The 13,249-nt window shown below is 45.5% G+C and overlaps 1 long non-coding RNA gene across 1 annotated transcript in view; it reads right to left on the bottom strand.

Moving 5' to 3' along the window:
• Positions 1-13,249, bottom strand: part of LOC147098634 (uncharacterized) — a 679,602-nt gene that overhangs the window by 25,518 nt on the left and 640,835 nt on the right. The gene's annotated exons all lie outside the window — the stretch shown is intronic.

The following is a 13,249-nucleotide window of genomic DNA, read 5'->3' as shown; positions in this document are numbered from 1 at the left end:
GGGGGTCAAATCTGATACCCCTGCCACCCAATTCCGCCCCCCACCTCCCCCCCCCATCCACCCTCAAACACCTCTGTTGGCTGAATCACAGAATAGCATAGAAACATAGAAGATAGAAGCAGGAGTAGGCCATTCGGCCCCTCGAGCCCGCTCTGCCATTTAATGAGATCATCCAAATTCAGTACCCTGTTCTTGCCTTCTCTCCATATCCCTTGATCCCTTTAGCCTCAAGAAATATATCCAACTCCTTCCTGAATATATTTAATGAATTGGCCTCAACTGCCTTCTGTGGTAGAGAATTCCACAGGTTCACCGCTCTCTGGGTGAAGAAATTCCTCCTCATCTCAGTCCTAAATGGCTTACCCCTTATCCTTAGATTGTGACCCCTGGTTCTGGACTCCCCCCGCCATCGGGAACATCCTTCCTGCATCTAGTCTGTCTAGTCCTGTTAAAATTTTATGTTTCAATGAGATCCCCTCTCATTCCTCTAAACTCTAGCAAATATAAGCCGAATCGACCCAATTCTCTCTTCATACATCATTCCTGCCATCCCAGGTATCAGTCTGGTGAATCTTCGCTGCACTTTCTCCATGGCAAGAACATCCTTCCTCAGATAAGGCGACCAAAACTGCACACAATACTCAAGGTGTGTTCTCACCAAGGCCCTGTACAACTGCAGCAAGACATCCTTGTTCCTGTACATAGCATTGGTACAGGAGGTTAAACAGGGCAAAAGAGCATAAGAATTAAGAGCAGGAGTCGGCCATATGGTCCCTTGGGCCTGCTCCGCCATTCAATAAGATCATGGCTGATCTTCGATCTCAACTTCAATTTCCCGCCCTATCCCCACATCCCTTGATTCCCATAGAGCCCAAATATCTATCGCTCTCAGCCTTGATAGTTAGGAACGTGCTCCGTCTCCTAACTAGAGAAAAACCTGCCAGTAGAGTGAAAAACAGCTGAATCGAAACGAGGTAATCACCCAACAGTATAAAAAAAACATCCGCAATGTGTCACGGCTCAAGCGAGCAGACTTTAATATCATTCTGCCAAGTGGAGAAGGCCCTCAACAGATGGGCACTGGGGTGAAACATGATGCCACATCCTTGGCGTGCTGCTGAGACTTTTCCCCAGTGTACAAATTTCCTGTCCAAGGAACCCGTTGATGCCAATTATTCAGAGAGTGACCTCGGCCTTGAATGTACTCAATGACTGAGCCTCCACAGCTCTCTGGGACAGAGAATTCCAAAGATTCACCACCCTCCGAGTGAAGAAATTCCTCATCTCCGTTTTAAATGGGCGACCCCTTACCCTGAAACTGTGCCCCGCAGTTCTAGATTTTCCCATCAGGGGAAACATCCTCCCTGCATCTACCTTGTCGAGCCCCCTCAGAATCTTATACGTTTCAATAAGATCACCTCTCATTCTTCTAAGCTCCAATGAGTATAGGCCCAACCTGCTCAACCTTTCTTCATAAGACAACCCCCTCATCTCAGGAATTAACCTCGTGAACCTTCTCTGAACTGCCTCCAATGCAAGTATATCCTTCTTTAAATAAGGAGACCAAAACTGTACACAGTACTCCAGGTGTGGTCTCACCAGCGCCTTGTGCAGTTGTAGCAAGATTTCCCTACTTTTATACTCCATCCCCCTTCCAAAAAAAGGCCAATATTCCATTTGCCTTCCTAATTACTTGCTGTACCTGCATGCTAACTTTTTGTGTTTCATATACGAGGACCCCCAGATCCCTCTGTACCGCAGCATTATGTAGTCTCTCTCCATTTAAATAATAATTTGCTTTTTTATTTTTCCTACCAAAGTGGATAACCTCACATTTTCCCACATTATACTCCATCTGCCAAATTTTTGCCCAGTTATTTAACCTATCTATATCCCTTTGCAGACTCTGTGTCCTCCTCACAACTTGCTTTCCCACCTATCTTTGTATCATCAGCAAATTTGGCTACAATACACTCAGTCCCTTCATCCAAGTCATTGTAAATAGTTGAGGCCCCAGCACTGATCCCTGTGGCACCCCACTAGTTACAGTTTGTCAACCGTAAAATGATCCATTTATCCCAACTCTTTGTTTTCTGTTAGTTAGCTAATCCTCTATCCATGCGAATATATTACCCCCAACCTCGTGAGCTCTTAACTTGTACAGTAACCTTTTATGTGGCACCTTATCAAATGCCTTCTAGAAATCCAAATACACTAGATCTACTGGTTCCCCTTTATCCACCCTGCTCGTTACATCCTCCAAGAACTCCAGTAAATTTGTCAAACACTATTTCCCTTTCCTAAATCCATGCTGACTCTACTTAATTGTATTATGATTTTCTAAATGTCCTGCTATTACTTCCTTAATAATGGATTCCAGCATTTTCCCAATGACAGATGTTAGGCTAACTGGCCTATAGTTTCCTGCTTTTTGCCTCCCTCCTTTCTTGAATAGGGGCGTTACATTTGCAGTTTTCAAATCCGCTGGAACCTCTCCAGAATCCAGGGAATTTTGGTAGATTACAACCAACGCATCCACTATCTCTGCAGCCACTTCTTTTAAGACCCCAGGATGCAGGCCATCAGGTCCAGGGGACTTGTCAGCCTTTAGTCGCATTAGTTTTCCTAGTACTTTTTCTCTAGTGACAGTGATTGTTTTAAGTTCCTCCCTCCCTCCCTATAGCCCCTTGATTATCAATTATTATTGGGATGCTTTTAATGTCTTCTACCATGAAGACCAATACAGAATATTTGTTCAAAGTCTCTGCCATTTCCCTGTTCCCCATTATTAATTCCCCAGTCTCATCCCCTAAGAGACCAATGTTTACTTTAGCTACTCTCTTCCCTTTTATATACCTGTAGAAGCTCTTACTGTCTGTTGTTATATTTCTTGCGAGTTTACTTTCATAATCTATCTTCTTTCTCTATTATTTTTTTAGTAATCCTTTGTTGGTTTATATAAATTTCCCAATCCTCTTGTCTAACACTAATCTTCGCAAGATTGTATGCCTTTTCTTTCAATTTGATACTATCCTTAACTTCCTTAGTTAGCCACGGATGCTTCATCCTTCTCGTAGAGTCTTTCTTTCTCACTGGAATAAACCTTTGCTGAGAGTTATGAAATATCTCCTTAAATGTCGGTCACTGCTTATCTACCGTCTTACCCTTTGATCTATTTTCCCAGTCTACTTTAGCCAACTCTGTCTTCATACCTTTGTAATTGCCTTTATTTAAGTTTAGGACACTAGTTTCAGACCCAAGTTTTTCACCCTCAAACTGAATTTGAAATTCTATCATGCTATGATCACTCTTCCCTAGAGGATCCTTTACTATGAGATCATTAATTAATCCTGTCTCATTACACATTACCAGATCTAAAATAGCCTGCTCCCTGATTGGTTCCACAACGTATTGTTCTAAGAAACCATCCCGAATGCCGTATGGTTCCACAACGTATTGTTCTAAGAAACCATCCCGAATGCCGTATTGTTCTAAGAAACCATCCCGAATGCCGTATTGTTCTAAGAAACCATCCCGAATACCGTATTTTTCTAAGAAACCATCCCGAATGCATTCTATGAACTCGTCCTCAAGGTTACCCTTGCCAATTTGATTTGTCCAATCTATATGAAGATTAAAATCACCCACGATTATCGCAGTACCTTTCTTACAAGCCCCTATTATTTCTTGATTTATACTCTGTCCTACAGTGTAGCTACTGTTAGGGGGCCTATAGAGTACTCCCACCAGTGACTTCTTTCCCTTAATATTTCTTATCTCCATCCAAACTGATTCTACATCCTGATCTTCTGAGCCAATATCGTTTCTCACCACTGCACTGATCTCATCCTTTATTAACAGAGCTACCCCACCTCCTTTTCCTTTCTGCCTATCCTTCCAAAATGTCAAATACTGTACCCCTGAATATTCAGTTCCCAGCCTTGGTCACCTTGCAACCACGTCTCTGCAATGGCTATCAGATCATACCCATTTATTTCTATTTGTGCCATCAACTCATCTATCGTGTTACAAATGCTGCGTGCATTCAGATAAAGAGCTTTACATTTTTTCTTTATACCATTTTTACCTATTCTGAAACTATTTGCTGGCGCACGGTTCCGAGGGACCGCCCAAGAAGAAGATGTTTGTACGCTCTGTCTCCTCCTGTCACACTCAGGTTATCATTATCCCCATCGCTACCCTGCACTATTGCCTTCTCCTTCTCCTTTCTCTTTGACCTTCTAAATTCCCCTTCACCTTTAAATTTGTAGCTAGCCGCCTCTTCAGAAATTGGTAAAGGTTTAACTCAACAACCCACAAATGCAGCAACAAGCAAAGGCTATTCATTCTGTCCTTCTCCCTCCGTCATTTACGTACTTGTCCAGGACCCGATCTGATAGTTCACTCAAAGAAAAAGCCAAATCCCTACGACAAATCCGTTATCTCTTTACTCGTTTGTAGTCAGGAAGTTACATCCCTTCTGAATGCCATACAGCTTTCAGACATTTTCCCAGCTATCTCCTCCCCTCCATACGTTTTTGTCAGTTTATCTCTCGTCAGATACAAGAGACTCTAATCTAGTGTGAAATGTCGTGGTTTTGGAAGAAAGCAAATTTTGCCACTGCAGACAGCAGGAAGACTTGTATATATGGTTTATAAAGAGAATCTACCGCAAACAGCGGAAAGGCGATATCTCTCAGTGAATTACAGACAATAACCTTTTCGAGGGCTTGGGATGGGGTCATCTGATCCCTCCCTTTTGGATTACTGGCACTGAGGCACGAGGTATTATTTACAACATATACAACGGAAAGGGAATTTTTGATTTAAAACAGGTTTTAATATTTCACGACAGTTCACTGAAGTGAAGCTGTGTTTCATTTGCCAATACACGGATTCTGGGAGATGGCGTTGAGCCAGATCCAGGCGTTCCCACCATTAAATCCAGCGCCTGCAGGCAAATCACTGAGCCAGTGTTGTGGCTGGGATCCTACTGCTGGGCTCACGGATACCAAACATTCAGAATTTGCACTAAACGAGCACCAGTGTTAAAGTGACGCTCGGTGAGCCAGGGCAATAGTGGAGGTGCTACAATTGGCCTTCGGCGGACTAACGGGGAGGTGGGCGGATCCATCTCATAAGAACATAAGAATCAGGAGTCGGCCACATGGCTCCTCGAGCCTGCTCCGCCATTCAATAAAATCATGGCTGATCTTCGACGTCAACTCCACTTTCCTGCCTGATCCCCAAATCCCTCGATTCCCCGAGAGTCCAAAAATCTATCGATCTCAGCCTTAAATATACTCAACGACTGAGCATCCACAGCCCTCTGAGGCAGAGAATTCCAAAAATTCAAACCCTCTGAGTGAAGAAATTCCTCCTCATCTCAGTCTTAAAAGGTCAACCCTAATCTCCTGATGTTCCTCATTCTACTTATTAAATCAGTGACCAATAGTCAGGTGTGTAATGATCAATAACATGTCATTCTATAGTGGACACTAGGTGGAGCCATAGAGCTGTATGTATAAGACTACACTACCCAGCTGTATGTATATTAAGACTACATTACCCATGAGGCACTAGGCTACCCACAAGGCAGCAGTCAAGATGGAAGCCTCTACAGATACTGTACCTAGTCCACATGTGCTCAATAAACTAACTAGCAAAAGCTAGCTGTGTTCATAATAAGAATGTCTATTTATTAATGAACATAAGAAGGTGAGGGCAGGATCAAGCTCTGGTGCCCCTTACTAATACTGCTATTACCACCGAGTACTACTAACCACTTCCTGCTGCTACTAATACTACTATAAACAACAACAGCTTGTATTTATATAGCGTCTCGAATGTAGAAAAACATCTCAAGCTTTCACAAAAGTGGAAGGGAAATGGAAGCCAAGGTGAAGGCGGCGTGATCGGGAGTTTTGACCAAAAGCCCGGTGGAAGAAGTGGGTTTGGGTTTGAGGAAGGGCAGGGAGGTGAAAAGCCGACCCCTATATACCGACCCGCTAGGGCCAGGCGTGAAGAGCAGGTGGCGCGGGTGAGATTCTGGGTGGCCGCCTTTGCCCCGAAAGCTACATCGTGGCAAAAATCTGCCGTCTTCAGCCAAGAAAAGGAGAAAAAAAATAATCAAGACCGAAAGCGGGAAATGGAGGCAGACGAGGAACACGGGAACAGGAGGAGGCCATTCAGCCCCTCGAGCCTGTTCCGCCATTCAATGAGATCATGGCTGATCTGTGACTTAACTCCAAATACCCGCCTTTGCCCCATATCCCTCAATACCTTTGATTAACAAAAATCTATCAATCTCCGATTTAAAATGAACAATTGATCTCCCATCAACTGCCCTTTGCGGAAGAGAGTTCCAAACTTCTATCACCCTTTGTGTGTAGAAGTGTTTCCTAACTTCACTCCTGAAAGGTCTGGCTCTAATTTTTAGACTCTGCCCCCTAGTCCTAGAATCCCCAACCAGCGGAAATAGTTTCTCTCTATGTGCACAAATTGGGTGCCGTGTTTCCTACATTACAACAGTGACTACACTTCAAAAAAAATATTTAATTGGCTGTAAAGCGCTTTGAGACGTCCTGAGGCTGTGGACGGCGCTATAGAAATGCAAGAGCTTTCTTCCCCTATCAGTTTCCCTTATTATCTTGAAAACTTCGATCAAATCACCCCTTAACCATCTAAATTCCAGGAAATACAACCCTAGTTTGTGTAACCTCTCCTCGTAATTTAACCCTTGGGAGGCCAGGTATCGTTCTGGTAAACCTACGCTGCACTCCCTCCAAGGCCAGTATATCCTTCCTAAGGTGCGGTGCCCAGAACTGCGCTCAGTGCTCCAGGTGTGGTCTAACCAGGGCTTTGTACAGCTGTAGCAGAACTTCTACCCACTTGTATAAGAAAGAAAATAAAGACTTGCATTTATATAGCACCTTTCATGACCTCAGGATGTCCCAAAGCGCTTTACAGCCAATTAAGTACTTTTTGAAGGGCAGTCACTGTTGTAATGTGGGAAACGCAGCAGCCAAATTGCACACAGCAAGCTCCCACAAACAGCAATGTGATAATGACCAGATAATCTCTTTTTTAGTGATGTTGATTGAGGGATAAATATTGGCCAGGACAGCGGGGAGAACTCCCCCCGCCACCCCCGCTCTTCTTCAAAATAGTACCGCGGGATCTTTTACGTCCACCCGAGAGAGCAGACGGGGGTCTCGGTTTAACATCTCACCCGAAAGACGGCACCCTCCGACAGTGCAGCACTCCCTCAGCACTGGCACTGGGAGTTGTCAGCCTAGACTATTGTGCTGAAGTCCCTAGAGTGGGACTTGAACCCTCAACCTTCTGACTCAGAGGCGAGAGAGAGTGCGACCCACTGAGCCACAGGTGACACCCCAAGAGGTGGGAAAACCATGGTCCAATTCTTCGCAAATTGTTGATTCAAACAAAAAGATACAAGCCTGAGTGGGTTTGCGGGCCTGTTGCAGAGCAAGTACGAGGTCGCACCAGCATGCACAAACCTATTTTTTGTAATGCAAAGCTAATAAATCACAACTGGATTTAAAGGTCACTGGTGACAAATGGACATCTCAAAAAGTAGGCCGAGTGTCTATTATTTTTCCCATTAATTTGATTTATTTTGATTGATGAATTCATTATTGAGGTAATTGTATCTTAATTGCTTGCTGAGTGGCAAGAAAAATGAAGGAGCCATACCAGTGGGTGCTGAGCGAATGCAATTAATGGAACAGCTTCTGAGGGTCACAGAGAGTTAAGGGTTAAATGTATCCATCTTTTTTTTTAATAACTGTAGGCATTTTACTCCTGCTCTCTTGTTAACATAAGGGAAGCATCACTTTAATATAAAGGCAGGGTCAAGCCATTCAGAATACAAGTGCCCCACCATGATTTAACATTGCTGCTAAAGACAGTGCTGCTGTTCAGATCAAGGACATCCCAGAAGGAGGAAGACAGGCTTGCATTTCTATAGCGACGACCCAATGCACTTTACAGCCAATGAGGTACTTTCTGAAGTGTTGTCACTGTTGTAATAGAAACATAGAAGATAGGAGCAGGAGTAGGCCATTCGGCCTTTCGAGCCTGCTCCGCCATTCAATGTGATCATGGCTGATCATCCAAATTCAGTACCCTGTCCCTGCCTTTTCCCCATATCCCTTGATCCCTTTAGCCTCAAGAAATATATCCAACTCTTTCTTGAATATATTTGAAGAACTGGCCTCCACCGCCCTCTGTGGCAGAGAATTCCACAGGTTCACCACTCTCTGGGTGAAGAAATTCCTCCTCATTTCAGTCCTAAATGGCTTACCCCTTATCCTTAGACGATGACCCCTGGTTCTGGACTCCCCGGCCATCAGAAACATCCTTCCTGCATCTAGTCTGTCCAGGCCTGACAGAATTTTATAGGTTTCGATGAGATCTCCTCTCAATCTTCTAAACTCCAGCGAGTATAAGCCCAATCGACACAATCTCTCCTCATACGTCATTCCTGCCATCCCAGGTATCAGCCTGGTGAATCTTCGCTGCACTCCCTCCATGGCAAGAACATCCTTCCTCAGGTAAGGTGACCAAAACTGCACACAATACTCAAGGTGTGGTCTCACCAAGGCCCTGTACAATGTAGGAAACACGGCAGCCAATTTGCGCACAGCAAGCTCCCACACACAGCACTGTCATAATGACCAGAGAATCTGTCTTTTGTTATGATGATTGAGGGATAAATATTGGTCAGGGCACCGGGGAGAACTCCCCCTGCTCTTCTTCGAATAGTGGCCGTGGGATCTTATACATCCACCTTTTACATCTCATCCGAAAGACGGCACCTCCGACAGTGCAGCACTCCCTCAGCACCGCACTGGAGCGTCAGCCTGGATTCTTGTGCTCAAGTCTCTGGAGTGGGGACTCGAACCCAGAACCTCCTAACTCAGGGGCGAGAGAATGCTACCCACTGAGCACGTCCGACAAGGTTACCTTATATAGACGGTAATAGTAACATGGCATTGAAATGGCGCACTCACAGATAGGCACGAGACGGGAAGCTTAGGTAGAAATTAGTCAGTTGGTGATGTTAGTGTGGGCTCATACCAAATCGCCCTTACTGCTGTTTTAAATGGAGGTGGTAACCCACTTAAAATATACAGATTATTGCTTCTGTTACAACAGCAGAGATGGATTGGAAGAGGAGTTTGAACAAACGTCTCGCTGAGAGGCAGAGTCTACCCTTCTGACCGGACAGAACAAGCACCAAATGCAACATTCACAACGTGAGGAAGAACTGAATTATTCAACGTATGTATTTAATTTTCTATGCTTCACCTGTTCTTATAAAACACCGTCAGCGGTTAATGGAACATCATAACCAAGACAATTCAGCAACGCATTTGACACCCATCAATGAAAAAGAAAATTATTTGTCATAACATAATGCCCTCACCTTATCCATAGCCGCGCCGTGTTAATTTATATAAATGTCCCAATCAATTCGGCAGAGATGAGTGCAAGACTCAAATGTGATTAGTTCCTTTTAGAGCCAATCAAAGATGATGGTGGACAGGCGAGCGAGTGGCTCCGTCGGCCCCTTCAGACAGCATTAAGAGCAACGTTCCCGCCAAGCTGCGCGGCCGTGTAGAGGTTGGGAGGTCCCGCGCAGGCCGCTCACCGGCTTTTCAATAGGAGAAACCGCGCATGCGCGAAAAGGTGAATGGGCCGCGCAACCGCCGACAGGGACCGCGCACCCCCCCCCAAAAATTAGAGGGAACATGGGGAGGAGGGGAAGGAGAGGGAGGGGGCGGGGAGGAGGAGAGGGAGGGGGGAGGAGGGGGAGGGGAGGGAGGAGGAGGGGGAGGGGAGGGGGAGGGGAGGGGGGGGAGGGGAGGAGGGGGAGAGGGGAGGAGGGGGGGAGGGAGAGGGAGGGGAGGAGGGGAAGGAGAGGGAGGGAGAGGGGGAGGAGAGGGGGAGGAGAGGGAGGGGGAGGGGAGGGAGGAGGAGGGGGAGGGGAGGGGAGGGGGGAGGGGAGGGGGAGGGGAGGAGGGGGGGAGGGAGAGGGAGGGGGAGGGGAGGAGGAGGGGAGGAGGGGAAGGAGAGGGAGGGAGGGGGAGGAGAGGGAGGGGGAGGGGAGGAGGGGAGGAGAGGGAGGGGGAGGGGAGGAGGGGAAGGAGAGGGAGGGAGAGGGGAGGAGGGGGAGGAGAGGGAGGGGAAGGGGAGGAGTGGGAGGAGAGGGGGGAAGGAGAGGAGGGGGAGGGGGAGGGGGGAAGGAGAGGGAGGGGGAGAGGAGGAGGGGGAGGAGGGAGAAGGGGAGGGGGAGGAGAGGGAGGGGGAGGGGGGAGGAGAGGGAGGGGGAGGAGAGGGAGGGGGGAGGAGGAGAGGGGGGAGGGGGAGATAAAGACCTGTATTTATATAGTGCCTTTTACAACCTCAGGATGTCCCAAATCGCTTTACACCTAATGCACTTTTTAAAGTGTAGTCACTGTTTTAATGTAGGAAACGCGGCAGATAAAGTTTAAAGCCATGTTGCCATCATTGTGCATCGATCTCAGGTTGCTGATAGCAACAGTTATTGGTGTTTTAATTTAAGGACTTATCCACTTTGGAGGCGATGTCACTAGAAGCCGCCCTTTCCAAACCCCCAGTCCCACAACATTCAAACATAAGAACATAAGAAATAGGAGCAGGAGTAGGCCAATCGGCCCCTCGAGCATGCTCCGCCATTCAATAAGATCATGGCTGATCTGATCCTAACCGCCAATCTACTATCACAGAACCATCTCCTGAATCTAACAGAATTAGACACACGAAATAGGAGCAGGATCAGGCTACACGGCCCCTGGGCCCGCTCCGCTACCCACAGGGCCATGTCCAATCCGAACCTAGACTCATGTCCAAATTCCTGCCCGCTCCCCGTAACCCTTAATTCCCTTTACTTCTAGGAAACTGTCTATTTCTGTTTTAAATTTATGTAACGATGTAGCTTCTACAGCTTTTTGGGGCAGCATATTCCATGGACCTACCACCCTCTGAGTGAAGTAGTTCCTCCTCATCTTAGTTTTGAAAGAGCAGCCCCTTATTCTAAGACTATGCCCCCTAGTTCTAGTTTCACCCATCATCGGGAACATCCTCCCCGCATCCACCCGATCCAACCCCTTCACAATCTTATATGTTTCAATAAGATCGCCTCTCATTCTTCTGAACTCCAATGAGTAGAGTCCCAATCTACTCAACCTCTCCTCATACGTCCATCCCCTCATCCCCGGGATTAACCGAGTGAACCTTCTTTGTACTGACTCGAGAGCAAGTATGTCTTTTCTTAAGTATGGACACCAAAACTGTACGCAGTATTCCAGGTGCGGTCTCACCAATACCTTGTACAACTGAAGCAATACCTCCCTATTTTTATATTCTATCCCCCTAGCAATGAAAGCCAACATTCCATTGGCCTTCTTAATCACTTGCTGCACCTGCATACTAACCTTTTGAGTTTCGTGCACCAGGACCCCCAGATCCCTTTGTACTTCAGTACTTTCCAGTTCCTTGCCATTAAGATAACTTGCTCTATGATTTTTCCTGCCAAAGTGCATAACCTCACACTTTCCAGTATTGTATTCCATCTGCCAAATCTCTGCCCACTTACTTAGCCTGTCTATGTCCCCTTGCAGGTTTTTTATGTCCTCCTCACTCACTACTTTCCTTCCCATCTTAGTATCATCTGCAAACTTTGATATGTTACACTCGGTCCCCTCCTCCAAATCGTTAATATAGATTGTAAAGAGTTGGGGACCCAGCACTGACCCCTGCGGAACACCACTAGTTATTGATTGCCAGTCTGAGAATGAACCATTTATCCCAACTCTCTGCCTTCTGTTAGATAGCCAATCCTCTATCCATGCCAGAATATTACCCCCAATCCCGTGATTTTTTATCTTAAGCAATAATCTTTTGTGTGGCACCTTGTCAAATGCCTTTTGGAAGTCTAAATACACTACGTCCACTGGTTCCCCTTTATCCACCCTATATGTTACTTCCTCAAAGAACTCCAGCAAATTTGTCAAACATGACTCCCCTTCATAAAACCATGCTGACTTTGTCCTATTAAATTATGATTATCCAAATGTCCTGTTACTGTCTCCTTAATAATGGACTCCAAAATTTTACCTACCACAGATGTTAGGCTAACCGGTCTATAGTTTCCAGCCTTCTGTCTACTGCCCTTTTTAAATAAGGGTGTTACATTAGCAGTTTTCCAGTCTGCCGGGACCTTTGCCGAGTCCAGGGAGTTTTGGAAAATTATTACCAATGCATCCACAATCCCTACCGCCACTTCCCTCAAGACCCTAGGATGTAAGCCATCAGGTCCAGGTGATTTATCTGCCTTGAGTCCCATTATTTTACCGAGTACCACTTCCTTAGTGATTTTGATCGTGTTTAGCTCCTCCCCCCCATAGCCCCCTGTTTGTCCAGTGTTGGGATATTCTTAGTGTCTTCTACTGTAAAGACTGATACAAAATATTCATTCAGTGTTTTTGCCATCTCCATATTTCCCACCATTTCCCGGTCTCATCCTCTAAGTGACCAACATTTACTTTAGCCACCCTTTTTTTCTTTTTATATAACTATAAAAACTCTTACTATCTGTTTTTATATTTTTTGCTAATTTACTTTCATAATCTATCTTCCCTTTCTTAATCAATCTTTTTATTATTTTTTGCTGTCTTTTAAAGTTTTCCAATCCTCTATCCTCCCACTAGATTTGGCTACCTTATATGCCCTTGTTTTTAGTCGAATACTATCCTTAATTTCTTTACTTAGCCACGGATGGCTGTCTTTTCTTTTACACCCTTTTCTTCTCAGTGGAATATTTTTTTTTTGGAAGTTGTAAAATAACTCCTTAAATGTACACCACTGATCATGTATCGTCTTACCCTTTAATCTATTTTCCCAATCCACTCTACTCAATTCCGCGCTCATACCTTCATAGTCTCCTTTATTCAAGCTTAGCACACTTGTTTGAGATCCAACCTTCTCACCCTCTAATTGAATATGGAATTCAACCATGTTATGGTCACTCATTCCAAGGGGATCCTTTACTAGGACATTTTTAATTAATCCCGTCTCGTTACACAGGACCAGATCTAAGGTTGCTTGCCCCCTGGTCGGTTCAGTTACATACTGCTCAAGAAACCCATCCCTAATACACTCAATGAACTCATCCTCAAGGCAGCCCTGCCCAATTTGATTT

Source organism: Somniosus microcephalus, chromosome 29, assembly GCF_052327205.1.
Source record: "Somniosus microcephalus isolate GS21.2 chromosome 29, FLI_Smic_1.0, whole genome shotgun sequence".
NCBI lineage: Eukaryota > Metazoa > Chordata > Chondrichthyes > Squaliformes > Somniosidae > Somniosus > Somniosus microcephalus.
This window is presented reverse-complemented; position numbering and strand designations above follow the sequence as displayed.